General features: G+C 42.8%; 1 long non-coding RNA gene across 1 annotated transcript in view; it reads left to right on the forward strand.

Moving 5' to 3' along the window:
- The first annotated feature begins 3,289 nt into the window (after positions 1 to 3,289).
- LOC121669051 overlaps positions 3,290 to 14,380 on the forward strand; it is a 146,630-nt gene continuing 135,539 nt past the window's right edge. Inside the window, exon 1 of the long non-coding RNA XR_006017592.1 lies at positions 3,290 to 4,357. This is a non-coding gene — a long non-coding RNA (uncharacterized LOC121669051). The remainder of the gene's footprint in view (positions 4,358 to 14,380) is intronic.

Raw genomic sequence — 14,380 nt, forward strand, 5'->3', positions numbered from 1 at the left:
ACTTTTTACTCAGCAGAATATGAGCCTTGCCAGCTTCTTGAACCCACCAGGGAAAGAAAGAGATGAGATTTAAGTCAGTCGAGGCTGACAGCAAACAGGCCATCCTCTGACACGGCACTTGTGCTGTGGTGTTACCCTTATGTGTTTTCCTTTGTATCAGCAAATGTCCATACTGGGAAAATAAATAGGCAAAGCTGTGGGCCTTCAGCATTGCCCATCTGAGACAGGAATTTGATTCCTGCTGCTGTTCTTCTTCATGTGAATTTTGTTCCTCAGATACTGGAAGTGCAATTGTAGAATTAGCAATTCTAATAAATGATGGGTACCCCTCTGAGCCCTGTGCTGAGGAAATGTGGACTAAGCAGTGATGCTTTTGAAGGTGAGATGGCTTTAGAAATCCTGCCAGAATCCAAGTAACTAACTGACTTGTCCAGGAAAGCTAAGGTGGAATGTGGAATTGAACCCTGAGATGAAAATTTTCCTGCTATTCAGTATTCCTTGCTTTGTACAGCATCTGTACTTCTATTTTTGTCCACTCTGAAAGTAATTTAAATTGGACTTCTTGCAAAGGTAAATGCAGTAGAATGAGCGATGTAGAAAAGGCCTGAAAGGCAGCAAATTTCCTGAGCTGAGCACAACAGCATTGGCCCACATCACACCCAGTGGTGGCTTCACCTTATGTGTGGTAAATCATGTTTTCCTTGCAGATAGATTAGTGGCTTTAGAAAATCTCTGAAAGTCCAATAGATCTATTTCTGGTGCATTATTGACTGAAGCCAGAATTCTTACCTTTTTTTTTTTTAACTTTTAAAAGAACATCAGTGAGTTTAATCTCTGTCATTCAGTCATTTATTTAAACCTGGAATGGTCCCATATGTCCTTGTACAAATGAAGAACAGCTCAAGGCTGATTAGTATTCTCTGAGCCTTCATGGATTATTATTAGCAACTTTTCCCCCTTGAATGTTTACAAAGCTTTTGTGAGCTTTTTACATCAGTCAGCTTGTACTTTCAATTTTCTATTATACCTTTTGTAATTGCTTTCTGTCTATATTTGATATGTTGTTGCTTTACTCCAGTAACTTCCATTATCACTTTTAGTTTTGCTGTTGCTGGGATCAACCTGATTGCATTATTTACTCTGTTTGCTTAAAATATCACTTCTTCCTTGTTCTCCCCCCTCCTCTCATGCCATATTTCTGGGAATATTTGAGCTTAGCAACATGATGCTGTCTGAAGTCTTATTTGTTAGCTTCATAGCCCAAGACCATGATTGTGTGAAGCCAAATGATATGTTATCATAAAGCACTAAACACCCACCAGACCATTATTGAATTTATCATAGCTACGAGCTCAATACACAGTGAAAGATAAACTTGTTTTTTACTGCCTGTGGAAGTCAGCAGGTTGATTCCTCCTTTAATTCTCATTTTTGTCAATACCAGAATAATTAAATCCCCATCACTAAGACCAGTTTCTACACAGCTCTCTCATCACAGCAAATCCAGTTACTTTTTTTGAGCATAGGGTTGTGGTAAAACAATTCCCACTCCAAGCCTTCCTGTGTGTTCATGTGCTCCATTCCCTACCAGAGGCTCTGGATGTACCTTCGAGGAGACAGCGTGGTGCTTCTGGCCTCTTGGAAAAGGGAACTGACAGGAACCATACATAGCCACTGAAATCCTTAGTTTTGCATCTTCTCCTAAAGCCAGGAGCACGAGCTTTATTGACAGAAGATAGATCAGAGAGATTTGGTCTCTGAGACAACATGACCATACAGCTCCTGAGCATCTGACACTCTGCTTCCTTTCTCCTCTCATGGCCCTGTTTCAGGTGTATTGTATCAGTTTCGTTCTCTATACTGCAAGAGATGAAGAGCAACAGATGTGCTTCTCCATTTTCTTCAGGGTCTTGCAAACCTTGCCTGGGGATATTTGTTAGTTTCTGGTTCCTTCTAATTTCCTTCTGCTTGAAAGAATGAGACATAAGAGGCCATCTGCATATTTATACTTCTCAGATGAGGATTATTTCACTTGCAAGGAGCTTAATACAGTTCTGAAGAATCAGCTTTGTTTATCATTTTAGGGAATGGGACAACATTTCTGCTTAAAAATTAATTACTAGAACATAACACACTTGTGAGACTTGGTCTGGATTGAGAAAAATCTCACATTCTCAGGAGAGCTATTGGTCCTTTTGTCATTTGTAAAACTGACGTTAAAATTATAGCATTAGTGATTAAAGACTGAAAGAAAGAGGTCTCAGAATAACCAATGGATTCTCTGGCATATGTTAATATATTCTGTTTGGAAAGGTTACTTCCATTTATATTCCAGATGAAAATACTTGGTGACTTTATAGCATGTAATCACATTTTTACTCCAGAAGCCGAGTACTCTGGTTATCACTGGGAATAATAATCTAAAAAAACCCAGTGATGAATTAAAATAATAAAGAAGTGTTGATTTCAATAAAAACACATTTTAAAAGATTAGAAATACAGAAACATGCTGATAATTTTTTTCTTATAAATAATTTTGATTATATCTTCTGTAGTAAATTTCATACTATAATGTTAAAAAAAGGAACAAGAACTTTCAATTTATTAAAATGACCTCTGTAAATTGCTGGTTTTAAATTATTTTAATTGATTTTTATGGTTATTTCATTTCATTTCGTAACAGAAAAAAAATCTAAAAGAAACACGAAAGACATGGATCTGTTGAAACAAGTCCAGAGGAGGGCACTGGGCTGATCCCAGGGCTGGAGCACCTCCCCTGTGAGGCCAGGCTGACAGAGCTGGGGGGGTTCAGCCTGGAGAAGAAAAGGCTCTGGGCTGACCTTGCAGCATCTTCCAGTGCCCAAAGGGGCTACAAGAATCCTGCAGCTTTTGGCAAGGTGACAAGTGGGAATGAGTTTAAACTGACAGAGGGTAGGTTTAGATTAAATATTAGGAAAAAAAATTTTCCCTGTGAGTGAGGTGAGGCCCTGGCACAGGTTGCTCAGAGAAGCTGTGGCTGCCCCACCCCTGGAATTTTTCAGATCCCAGTAGTGGTTTGAAGCTTAGAATTTTTTTTTATTCTTCTTCCAGGCTAGGACATAAATGAGACCTTTCTCAGTTTTTCCCTGAAATCTTTTCCACTCCTTTACATTCAGTCCCACCTTTGTCACTTGAAGCACTTATTTGGAGAGTAGGACATCATTCAGATTCCAGTCACTCCTCCCTGCTAGACTATGTGAAGGGGATCTCAGCATCTCAAGAAGGTGTTTTAAACATAAGGGTAGGAGACACAGTGATCTGGGCTGTGAATCAGCTGCTGCAGCATTTAACTCAGCACAGAAAAACCTGAATAAATAAACTGGGGATGGGAGCTTCAAAGCACCCTGTTAAAAAGCTACCAGCACTGGAGGGAAGTAGTTTTAGGGAGCTGAGGCACACTGGAGTCAGCTGGCTGTGAGCATTCCCTCAGCTGACAACAATAATATCTTCTGCAGGTGACAATAATCCCAGGCAGTATTTGCAGCTGGGGGTAGGACGAGCAAACTCCAAATCTCTGAACGGCCCAAGCAGTTGGAGCCACAAGGATGTCTTAACCAGGGAAAGAAGTAAGTAGCCAGACAGATTTATTGCAGCTCAGAACATGGAAGTAAGTAGCAGACAGGCTGCTCCTGAGTGCGTGGGTGCTTGCAGCTTCTGGGAAAATGTGACAGGGTGAGTGCAGTGCAGGTGAGGCAGCAGGGAGATGTGGCTGCCAGTGTCAGCATTGCAAGGACAATACACCTTCCCTGCTTCAGAAGAGTTGCCCTGATTATCTCAGAGAACCGTCCCCTGTACCCTCCTCTTCCTCACTTTTAAAATAACCTGTCTTCTGTGGCTTTACAGTTTAAACCGATGCTGGCAGCAGGTTTGAGCAGCCCTGGGGGTGGCTCAGGGCAGGAGGCTCCCAGGCTCGGCTCATTAGTGAGATGAATTGCTGGGGGCTGGGATAAAAGGCCCAGCCCAGAGGGGTGAAGGCCAGGATTAGGTTCAGCTGCGGGGGAAAGGCTGATGCGAGGCATGGCTGGGGTCTGCTGCACTGGAGGGACGCAGCTATGACTAAAGTCCCTGCAGAAAGAGGTGCTGAGAAGCTCCCCTGTTATGGCAGGAGATTATGATTACATCCCTAGGAACATAAAGCTATAGACGAAAAAAACCACCAAACCCTTACAGCCAAGCAGTAAATCTTGTGAGACGAGATGTTTTCCATCTGCGTCTCCTGAAGAAAGGCTTTACCTTGGAAGGCTGGAATGCAAACTGAGATTGCAGAGAAGGAGGCAGGGAGGAGACAAACCTACAAACCTTTCTCCTGCACAGCAAGGTAAGCTCTCCCACGAGGAACTTCATCATTTTTGGGGCTAGCATTGTGCCTCAGCGCTCCTGTGTGTGGGAGCAGGCGCAGCTGCCAGCAGGGGCAGGGTTGGCTTCCAGCTGCTGCAGCTGCTCTGATGGTGTTCACTGGTACTGGGTTCTTTCTTCTGTGGATAGGACAGGCTTGCAGTCTTGCATGTCTTACTTGCCCTGTTCCAGGAGTCTGCTGTGTCTGTTTGGAGATTCCTTGGAAAGCGAGGAAGAGCCTGTAGCAAACTCCTGGGCTGTGTAAGACTAGGAAAGCTTGCTCATGGTTAACGTGTTCTGAGGTCTCCTCTGCTCAGCTCTGAGCTCACTGCTCAGTTTGGGCTCTTCAGGTGCTATTCTGCACTGTGCTGCAGTTGCTGTAAACGAGTGCTGCTCTGAGCACTGCTTCTTTTGGCTGGGCATCTAATTATTACTAAACTGAAAATATACTTGCAAGGGAAGTGCTTGAGCTTGTAGACTGCTTTGGAGTTAACTTTGAAAAATCACTTTTCTCCCCTGGTATTTTTTGTTTTAATATTCTTGTTCCTCTCCAAGTCTTTCTGTTCCTGGGAGGACTGAGGAATAGATTGTTTTCATTATCATTATTTCAGAATGGGGGGCAGGAGTGGATAATGATCCTATTTCACACTTCCATGAATTGCCATGTGGTGATGACATATGCCCTCCAGCAGGAAGTACTAACAAGTGGCTCTCAGTTTGCATTGAGCCACAGTGCCATTCCCAAAACCCTGTGTGTTTTCTGCAGCATGTATAGGTACTCCCTAGGTCTTTGTAAATATTGCTATTCAAAATTGCTATGCAATAACTTCAGGATTTTTAGTGACATCTCTTAGATGTTCTGCCTTCTACCTCCTCCCTCTTCTTTTAAAACAGCAGAAGAGCTGTTTTAATAGGCACACCAATAATCTGTGCCCCAAGACAGAAAACAAAACTAGGTCTGTTTGATACTATAGAGGACCCCTGGTAGGATATAATTATGGATGGATCCCGGGTGGCACACAAGCATTAAAACATAACTTCTACATGAAAGTTAATATTTCATCTTGACCTGCTGTGATCTAAAGAAAGATCATCTCCTGTGTGTCACATGTGATCTAGAGCAACTCTTCTCTGTGTTGTTGCTTTGGATAATCCTTAGTGTGCATGTTCCCTCTCAGGACTGCAGTCTGAGAAGGTGTGGCTGTGAGCCAAGCAGCGTATTTGGGGTTGGATGCTCTCAAGTAAAGCCTTGCTGATACAATGGGAACTGAAGTATCAAACCCCATCTGATCTTTCCTGAAGCAGGAGGAAGAGCTGTGGGATATTGGAGTGTGACTGTGCTGGAGCACAGATTGGCGCTGTGCAGGCTTTTGATGACTCAGTGTTGATGTGTGCAGAGCAGAAAGATGAAGAGCAGTAGATCAGTGTAATGAGCTACAGTGAAGAGCCAAAGAATGGATTAATTTGGAGGCAAAGCAAAAAACTGTATCACTGAATTCCTGTTTGAAGTACCCATTGCAGCAGTAATGTAATATCTCTGCAGATATGTGAGGTACAAACGTGTGACTTCCTGGCGTGTTGCACATGAAACAGACTCAGTGTGCGTCCTGGGAACGGACCAAAGATTTTTCTCTTTTCTTTGTAGTAAGGAGAAAAGAGAAGACCATAAATAAATCAAACCTGAGAAGAGTAATTCCTGCTCCTCAGGTGGCTCATCAGATCTGAATATGAGGAACATTAAATGACAGCAATTTCAGTACAAAGTCAATTATCTGTGTGTAGCAAATTAAAATTAGACACATCCTTTAGTCTGGAAATTCATCCTAATGGAGATGCAATTCTCTTTCTGTTGAAGAATAGAATTCCTTGAGTATAACTTCAGTGTGCATCAGCTCAGGAGGGGCATTGACTTGACAGGCATGGGGAGCCACTGGCTCTCCCCTCCCTGATTCTGCTGGAGAACTTTTAAAGGAGTGAGATACCAAGATCCCATTACTCTGGATGTTCTGGACTGAAAGCTCTGGACCTTTAGAGGATGATAAATGTGGCTTTTAATTTTTTTCAGAGCTGGTAGAATTTCTCCTACTCATGCACTTTTCAAGAGAGGCAAATAGTGCAACCAGAAGTAATGCAGAGTTACTGGAATGCATCCTTTTAATAAAGGAAACAAACAGGAAAAGAGTTCAGAGCTGCCACTTGGTGGTGTTTTCCTCCTCTTCTAGGAGTGGAGGAAGGAGTTGGCTTGAAAAAAGGGAGGCAGGTTCATTAGGAGTTTAGGATAGGGACACAGATTTTTGGAAAGATCTTTGCTTTTATTTTTGCTCTCCCATATAACCTGAATTGGCACCTTGACTTCTGTCTGCTGTTTTCCCTTCCTATGCTTTACCCTCCCTGAGTTTTGTCTCGCTATGTTGGATAATGTTCTTTTTTTTTTTTTTTTAAACTGCTCTGAGGCACTTGAATATTGCAGTCTTTCATCAGAAGTATAAACAAAAATGTATTCAGTTTATTAAAAGTAAATTATTAATTGTATGGAAAATTGATGAGAAACCTGGAAATTTGAATGTCTAGTCTACTCCCCCACCCATCACGATCTTCATACTCAGCTGGAAATAATGTTTGAAGCATTTGAGGGCAGGGTGGAACTCCCACCTGTTGTGTGGATCAGGTTTTTCTAAGACACATTCTCCTCTGGCTCAGAGTGGGAGAAAACCCATTTAGAGGTCCCTGCTTTTGAGCAAAGAGTTGATTCCTAAAAGTGGCTGTAGGTCACTTCTACTTTCAGCTGGCTGGTGAGGCATCTCCTGCTGTGGTGCAGGATCTGATCTCAAAGCACACTGCTCCTGGTGTGGGTCTGCTTTCCACGCCAGTGCCTGGGCAGCAGTGCCTCTGCATGGCTGAGCAGCCCTTCTTTGTGAAAACTGCAGAGAGAGAAAAAAAAAAAAAAAAAAAAAATCTGTCTTGTAGGAGTGGAGTTAATGTGTAAAATTACTGTGTTAGTTCCCTGATGGATTTGCTTCTGCAAAATAAATAACTGGAAACTAACACCGAATTTCTTTAATGGGGACATGGGACGAAGATAAATCTTGAAGTGGGATCTTAATGACTGTAATAATTAATGGTTTAGTCTAAAGCACTTAGAGGGTGCCTTGTGAATGTCCCAGTGTCACACACTGGGTGGGGACACCAGCACAGAGCCCGTGCCAGAGGAGGCTGGCAGCAGGGTGGGGTCTGGGACCCACAGAGCAGAACGATGGCCTGGTTTGGTTTCAAGTGAGGTTTGTAGGAGAGATGATATCTCTTACTACACCAGCAGGTGAAGCAGCGAGCTCCAGGGTATGTGAGCTTTCCCCTCTCATGAAAGCACAGAATTGCAGAATATTCTGAGTTGGAGGGGACTGACAGGGAACACAGAATCCAACTCTTAGCCCTGCACAGGACATCCCCAAGCATATTCTGCTCAGGTTTATACCCTCCCTGCAGTGTGGAGCTGCTGCTCTCCACAAGATGCCTGGGATGTGCCTGCTGTTGTCCTTGGGCAGATGTGGCTGCCAGCCCTCTGTGCAGTGTACATACCTGTTAAAGCATTTGCTGACCCTTCAGGCTTTGCAAATAGGGCTATTGTGTGATATTTTCCTTAACCTATTCCTAAAATGATGCTTTTATTGCTAAGAATATTTAAATTGGTTGGGGATTCCTGTTTTATCCTGGCATTTATTCTGCAGCATCCAGTGTGTCCTGCCAGACTGCAGACATTTACCTGATATATTGCTTTGCCTGGGGAGTATTGGTGTTTGTGAGTAAACCACATCCTTGCAAGTGTTTCTATCTCATGGAGTTTTGCTTAAGATGGGCTGTCCTGCTTGCTGCAAGTTTGTGGTGTTTTTCCTTCCATTCCTTTCCTTGTGGGCTGTACCAGTGCAGTCTAGTCCCAGCCAAGGTTTCTGTGCTTGCTCATCAAACCTATTCATCATTGAGCAAAACCCTGTAACAAAATGTTTGATATTCCTCCCTGCTGCAGGGAGAAAGTTCCTTCAGTGAGCTGAATCTGGGAAACTGGTACTTGGCTGAAAAAGCCCTTGAGAGAATCACCGAGGCCCTTCAGCAAAGACAGGTTTGGAGGCTGCCAATTTGCATTGTGCCCCTGGGAGCAGCAGTACCTGAAAGGTTTCCTGTGCTGTTGGTTCGAAGGGATGCTTGAACAAGGTCATGTCTCCTCTGTGGTGGAGCCATCTTAGGAAAAAGTGCTACTCTAAAATCAAAGGGCTTTATCTATGTAAATCTATTTTACTATTGCACATTAAGGAAGCAGTTAACCTTAAGTCGTCCTTCTGCTTGGAGAGAACTACTGTTAAGCTTTTTTGACCTGTGGGCTTTTAGAAGTTTTAAGCACATATTAACAAAATGTGTTCTCAAGAGGAATGCCAGTAACCTGCCAGTCATTCCTGGCTGACAGGGACCTGTCACTAAGTGACACTTCCTCTTGTGGGGGGGAGGAAGCAGATATGAACAAAGCCTTTCTCCTCTCTGAAGCAATCCTGCCAGTTGGCAGTGGCTGTTCCAGCAATGGGAGCTTTGGCAGGCAGCAGGCTGAGCTGTGGTTATTGAAAAATAGGCTGAAGTAGCAGCAGCTGACAGCTTGAAGAATCTCTGACAGTGTGATGATAACCTGTCTAGTACTGTCATCATTTGAGCTCAGCAGGACCAGGAAAAATCCTGATGATCTAGAGAGGATATGGAAAAGCTGTGATTTTTTTTCTACTTTACCAAGGAATGGTTGTTTTCTTACAGCATGAAAGATTGTTTCAGCATTTGCAGAAATAAAGCTGGAGCACATTGACTGGCCTCTAAGGCCAACCTGACCTGAGTTTTACACTTAAAGTTTTAGTGGGAAAATAACAATGAGTTGGAGCATCAAGCTTCTTTCAGAAATCTTACTGCTACAGCAAACACCTTATTGCTTTAAGGGGGAGGAGTGGGTGTTGCCCCTCTCCCGTTTATTGTGTGACTTTGGCCGTTTGTTTCAGCTTGGTAAAGTGAGTAGGTGACCTGCAGAGTAACTGGGAAAAGAACAGATGAAATGCTAAATGTCAGTGGATGATTTCCATGTACAGAAGCAGGCAGTGTTCCCAAGTGATGGGGAGATCTGGAGCTCTAAAGATACAGGGTCAGCCGGGACTTTTCCACTTTTCCCACCCGACAGGTCAGATAATCCTGCAGCCACCATAAGCCCACTGCAGGGTGCCTAATTGCTATTTAAATGAGCATCTGAAGTGCACAGTGTTTTAGTCTGGGCTGAAGGCCTTTTCTCCTGTCTCTGGTAGTGTTTGGTTGGCATTTTAGAGAGTAGCATTATTGACTGTCCAAGTGAATTATTCCACACAGCCAGACTGAAGCTAAATAGGCACCAGTTGTCCCTTCTGGAAAGGATTTGTGCTGAAATGGGGACTGCTGTGGTGATCATTGAGAGATGAGGATGCCAGACAAACTCATTTCAGCGTTTAGTGTGAAGAGAAGGCATAAATTTGTATTTAGATCTTGAAAAATGAATTAAGCCTGTCTTTTTCTGAGGAGTGGAAAAGGTGCACCAGAGAGATTTATATGTTCAAACACAGCACTGATATGTTTCTGGGGCTAATCCCAAGACAGGATATTGTCCTAAAAAAAAAAGGATGTGTATGGTGGAGCTCTTGTACCTGGAGAAGCTTGACAATCTGCACTAAGTATGGGTTGGAATCAAAACTGTTGGAGTGAAAGACATTCTCTTGGGAATCATGGGCACCTCTTACATTCTGGAACAAAGCTTTGTATTTCAGCTCAGTTCAGTGCTTTGCTCAGACAACCATTCTTTCTCATTAGCAGGTACCTAAAATTGCTCTGGAAGCTGTCTTGTACAACTGTAATGGAGTATGCTGAGTATTTATAAAGTGCCAAATATCAATTAACATGAAAGATACCAGCAACTGGCTGAACCCTCTGCAAGTAATTTTATTAATGTTTAATCCTTATTAATCACATGTTATAATTATTTGGGTACATGTTTTCCTAGCACATTTAGCACTCTCAGGCTCCTTCATTTCATTTGCAGTAGAGATAACCTAAACCTCAGGAATAAAGCTGAGCTTCAGCTTTCCAGCCTCTAGCTAAGCCTGCAACCACTCCACTTAGAAGGAGCTGCTGTAGAGGGATGGCAGCATAGAAACAATCACCTGGGAACTTTGAGTGCAGGTGTGGCTTTGGAGCTGGGGAGGGAGGCCGGTGTTTTTCTAATAAAACTGAATCCTGTTTGAAGGTGTGTGCCTGACTCCTTGGAGCCCTTGAAAATCCCATCAGAGAAATCTGCCTCAGATTGTTTTTAGCCACATTTGATGTCCCAGCAACACACTTGATTAAAATTTGCATGATGGAATGAAAGGATTCTTAGAACCTGATGAAAACTGTGATTGTCTCTAGGGCTGCAGCTATGGCACAGCGAACACCTGAGCTACAAGTTTGAGATGCTGTGGCATACAAGCCAGTTTGCCATTGAATTATGACTTCAAATGGCCAATTCCTCCTCTAGCCCCCCTCTTCCCCCCAGTTCTTAGATGGAGAGATGGAAGGCTTCACTGAGTGCCTTATCAGCATCCTGGCATTCTCTGAATGGTGGTGATGACCTTCCAGTGATAAGAGTTGCAAAGCAAAAAACAAAGGGGCAAAGAAGGTAATTTACACTTGAAAGGACAACATGTACAAATCATATCACAGATAAAGAAATGCTTGGGTTTATGATGATGCTCTTTGTTGTATGTGATGCTATCACAAGATGCTCTAGCTACTTTATCTGGCATCTAATATACCAACTAGACATGACAATTAAAAAAATCTGAATCAAAAGAGCTAGTGGGAATTAGTTTTGCTGTGGGCTTTGTTCTTTTCCTGAATGAAAATAGCAGTAAGGGCTAAACCAGAGCAGTGAGCACTCTGTAGCCTATTGCAATTCCTATTGGAACTGGTGGTTCCTTGTTTTTTTGGTTTTTTTTGTCCTTGGTTGTTGATGCAGGAGCAGCAAATTCCAAAGTTATTATTGCAAGTGTGCAGCACTATAAATGCCAGTGTATCGTTGCAATAAGTGTTAAGAGTTACACACTTGTAGAATAATGTTTTGGTTCTAGAATAATGGCTTGTTAGTCTAAGGAATGAATAGGAGTGGAGAAAAGAAATGAACAATGAATTTGGTTCCTGAAGCAAGGTTTCATTAACTGGGGAAAAAACCTAACCCTGCATAGCTGCAAAGTTTGTCAGTGCAAGCAAATAATTACTTTGCTTTCTACCAAATATATTTTGATTTTCAATAATTACAGGAAACACAGAAGTGTTTCTTCTAGGAATTGTTTTTTTCCCCCATTACTGTATTAGTTGAAAATATGTACTAATGGCTAAATATAATGAATATTACTTTTGACTACCTTAATTTTCTTTAAATGGAGCTTGCTGAAGGCACTGCTAATTCATCCCAATTACTGTATCACACAGCTCCTGTAAAATTCATAATTAGACCTGATGCTTTTTTGAGTGCAGAGCAAGGAGCTTGCTTTGCTAACCAGGTGTGATTTCCCCAGTCACTTTTTTAGTGACAAATGTTTATTACCACAAATATTGCAGACCATGCAGCAGCAAAGTTAAAGGATTTGACTTCTGTAATGCTGGGTGCTTCCAGCAAAACACTGTTGGGAGGAACTCCTTGGCTGATACACAAAGTGTTGGCATATCAGTGAGGAATATTAAGGGCCTCGAGCAGTGCAGAGTAATCCAAATTAAATTAACCCAACAACCTAAACTTGGCGTTACAGTGGGGATACTGCAACACGTGTATCAGACAACGAGGCCCGTGGAAAAGAAATGTATATGGACTGATTCTTGGTAGATGTTTGAGATGTTTATTTCTCCAGCCACATGGCCGGGCTCTGCCCAGGAACTGCGGCAGTCACGGACCCGAGGGTCCCTGCCCGGGCAGGGGAACACAAAAAACCAACGGGGAACGAGGCTGAGCAGGGGCAGGGGAGCTCCGTGCCTCCCCCCAGGGCCCCACAGCAGGGAGAGGGCCCCAACGACTTGGAATAATATCTCTAACCACAAGAGGCTCATTTTGCTTAATTCAGAAATATTAAGCAGTTTGTATAACCGTACTTGGAACACGTTACAAAGAATGCGTATGGAAATGAGAACACCACCCTTGTTAATCTACTGAATTACAGAGTTAAAAGTGGACATCAATACCTAATATCTGCTTTTTTATTTATTAAAAACAGCAACTTTTTGCTGTCTTCAGCTGGAAATGATATTGACCACAGAATGGAGTAAGGCACCCAAGTTTGTCAGTAACAGCAAAAGATGTGATATAGTGGGATATAATACTGAGGGCTATAGCACAGCCTTTCCTTGCTGTGCAGCCATAAATCCAGTGTCTGCTGCTGCCTATGGGATGGTGTAAAAGGGAGCTAAATACAATGTGTGCAGCGTCTCTGGACGTGGCATTATGTGAGGAGAAAAGAGAGCTTTGCTGATGGCTCATAATTCTGCTTAGTTACCCTTCATGGGAAGGATGTTTCACCTGGGTAGTTTTCTGGAGCTAGTAGGCTAATTTTGCCAAAAAAAGTTGGTAAGTGTGTGGTGGTGACAAAGTTGTTTCTGTGCACAAGTTTGATACAGAAAGGAGGTTCTTCCAATTAAATAAATAGTCCAGCTTGGCTCAGTCTTCAGATCTACCAATTTTTTCTTTATTCTAAAAGCTAGAAAAATAACTTGACACTTATAAAATAAGCATTAATATCCCTCTTTTATCATCGCTAGTGCATTTAGATGTCAAACTCTTAGCATATAAATAGTCCCTTATGGATTACATTGTAATTTCTATGGGGGCCTTTAAAAGGTATGGATTAACTATTCCCCATTCCCAGTTAAATCTGTTAAGAGAATTAAAAGAAGTTGTTAGTAACTATTCAGCATGTAAAGCCAGGGAGAGATAAGATCCTCCTAAGTAATCGATCACTGTAGTGTCAGCCTCAACACATGGGAGGGGCATGATTTCTTTTTAGGGTACTCACTGGTAGAGTTGAGAATAAAAAAACCTCCTGGCTGCTCAAAAGGCACATGATGTTTATTGGACAGTATAGACTGGGTCAGTCTTACCCCATTCTGGCCAGCCAGTCACCATTGTGGGTGGCAGATGTAGTGGTTCTATATCCTGAAATTCCTGATTGCACTGGATTTGTGTGAAATTGGAGTGAAGGAAAAGAACAATTTGGATATTTCATTGGGAAAAAAGTATTTAAGATTCTTAGATCATGTTGGGTTTTTTTTGGTTTGGTTTTTTTTTTTTTTTTTTTTTTTTTTTTTGGTCTGCCCATTTAGTTTTTCCTCTCTTTGGCAGTACAGAGCACTGTGGCAGTGAGAGACAGACCTGAACTGAAACCTGGCTGCTCCCCCAAAGCCTGGGTTCCTGTCACAGCAGCCTCAGCTCTCCCATTTTGGGAGCGGGGATTCGATATTGAGCCTGTGTCCCTGAGAGCAGGGCTGGAGCTCCAAAACCAGCTGGGTTCTAGAGATTCACATGGAAGTTTGCCTTAGTACTGGAGGATACAGGAACGCCGGGCTGCCGTGGAATGGCAGCAATGCTTTCAGCAGGGGTGGGGTCCGGTGTTCTCCCAGCGCCGCGCTGGTGCCAGGGTGAGCTGTGCTGCTGCTGCGTTGGGCAGCGTCTCAGGTGCAGGGCAGTGTCACCCCCCCAACAAATCTGGGCCTTTGACTGGGGAAGAAGAGTCGCAAACCACTGCATGAACATGGACTATTAACAGTTTTAACTGGAAACATACCGAGTCATTAGATTGCTTCCTAAATAGCACATACTTACTGACTGCCAGCAATGCTCTGATCCTTCATAAATCATAAACCAGCCGATTTAAAATGCTTTTATTGTGTTAATCTGTCTCAAACAGGGGTTGCCCTGGCAGGAGTTTATACAGTG

The sequence above is a fragment of the Corvus kubaryi genome, unplaced genomic scaffold (assembly GCF_017639235.1).
Source record: "Corvus kubaryi isolate FWS band 111438036 unplaced genomic scaffold, C.kubaryi_AGA036_p1.0 37387, whole genome shotgun sequence".
Classification (NCBI taxonomy): Eukaryota; Metazoa; Chordata; class Aves; order Passeriformes; family Corvidae; genus Corvus; species Corvus kubaryi.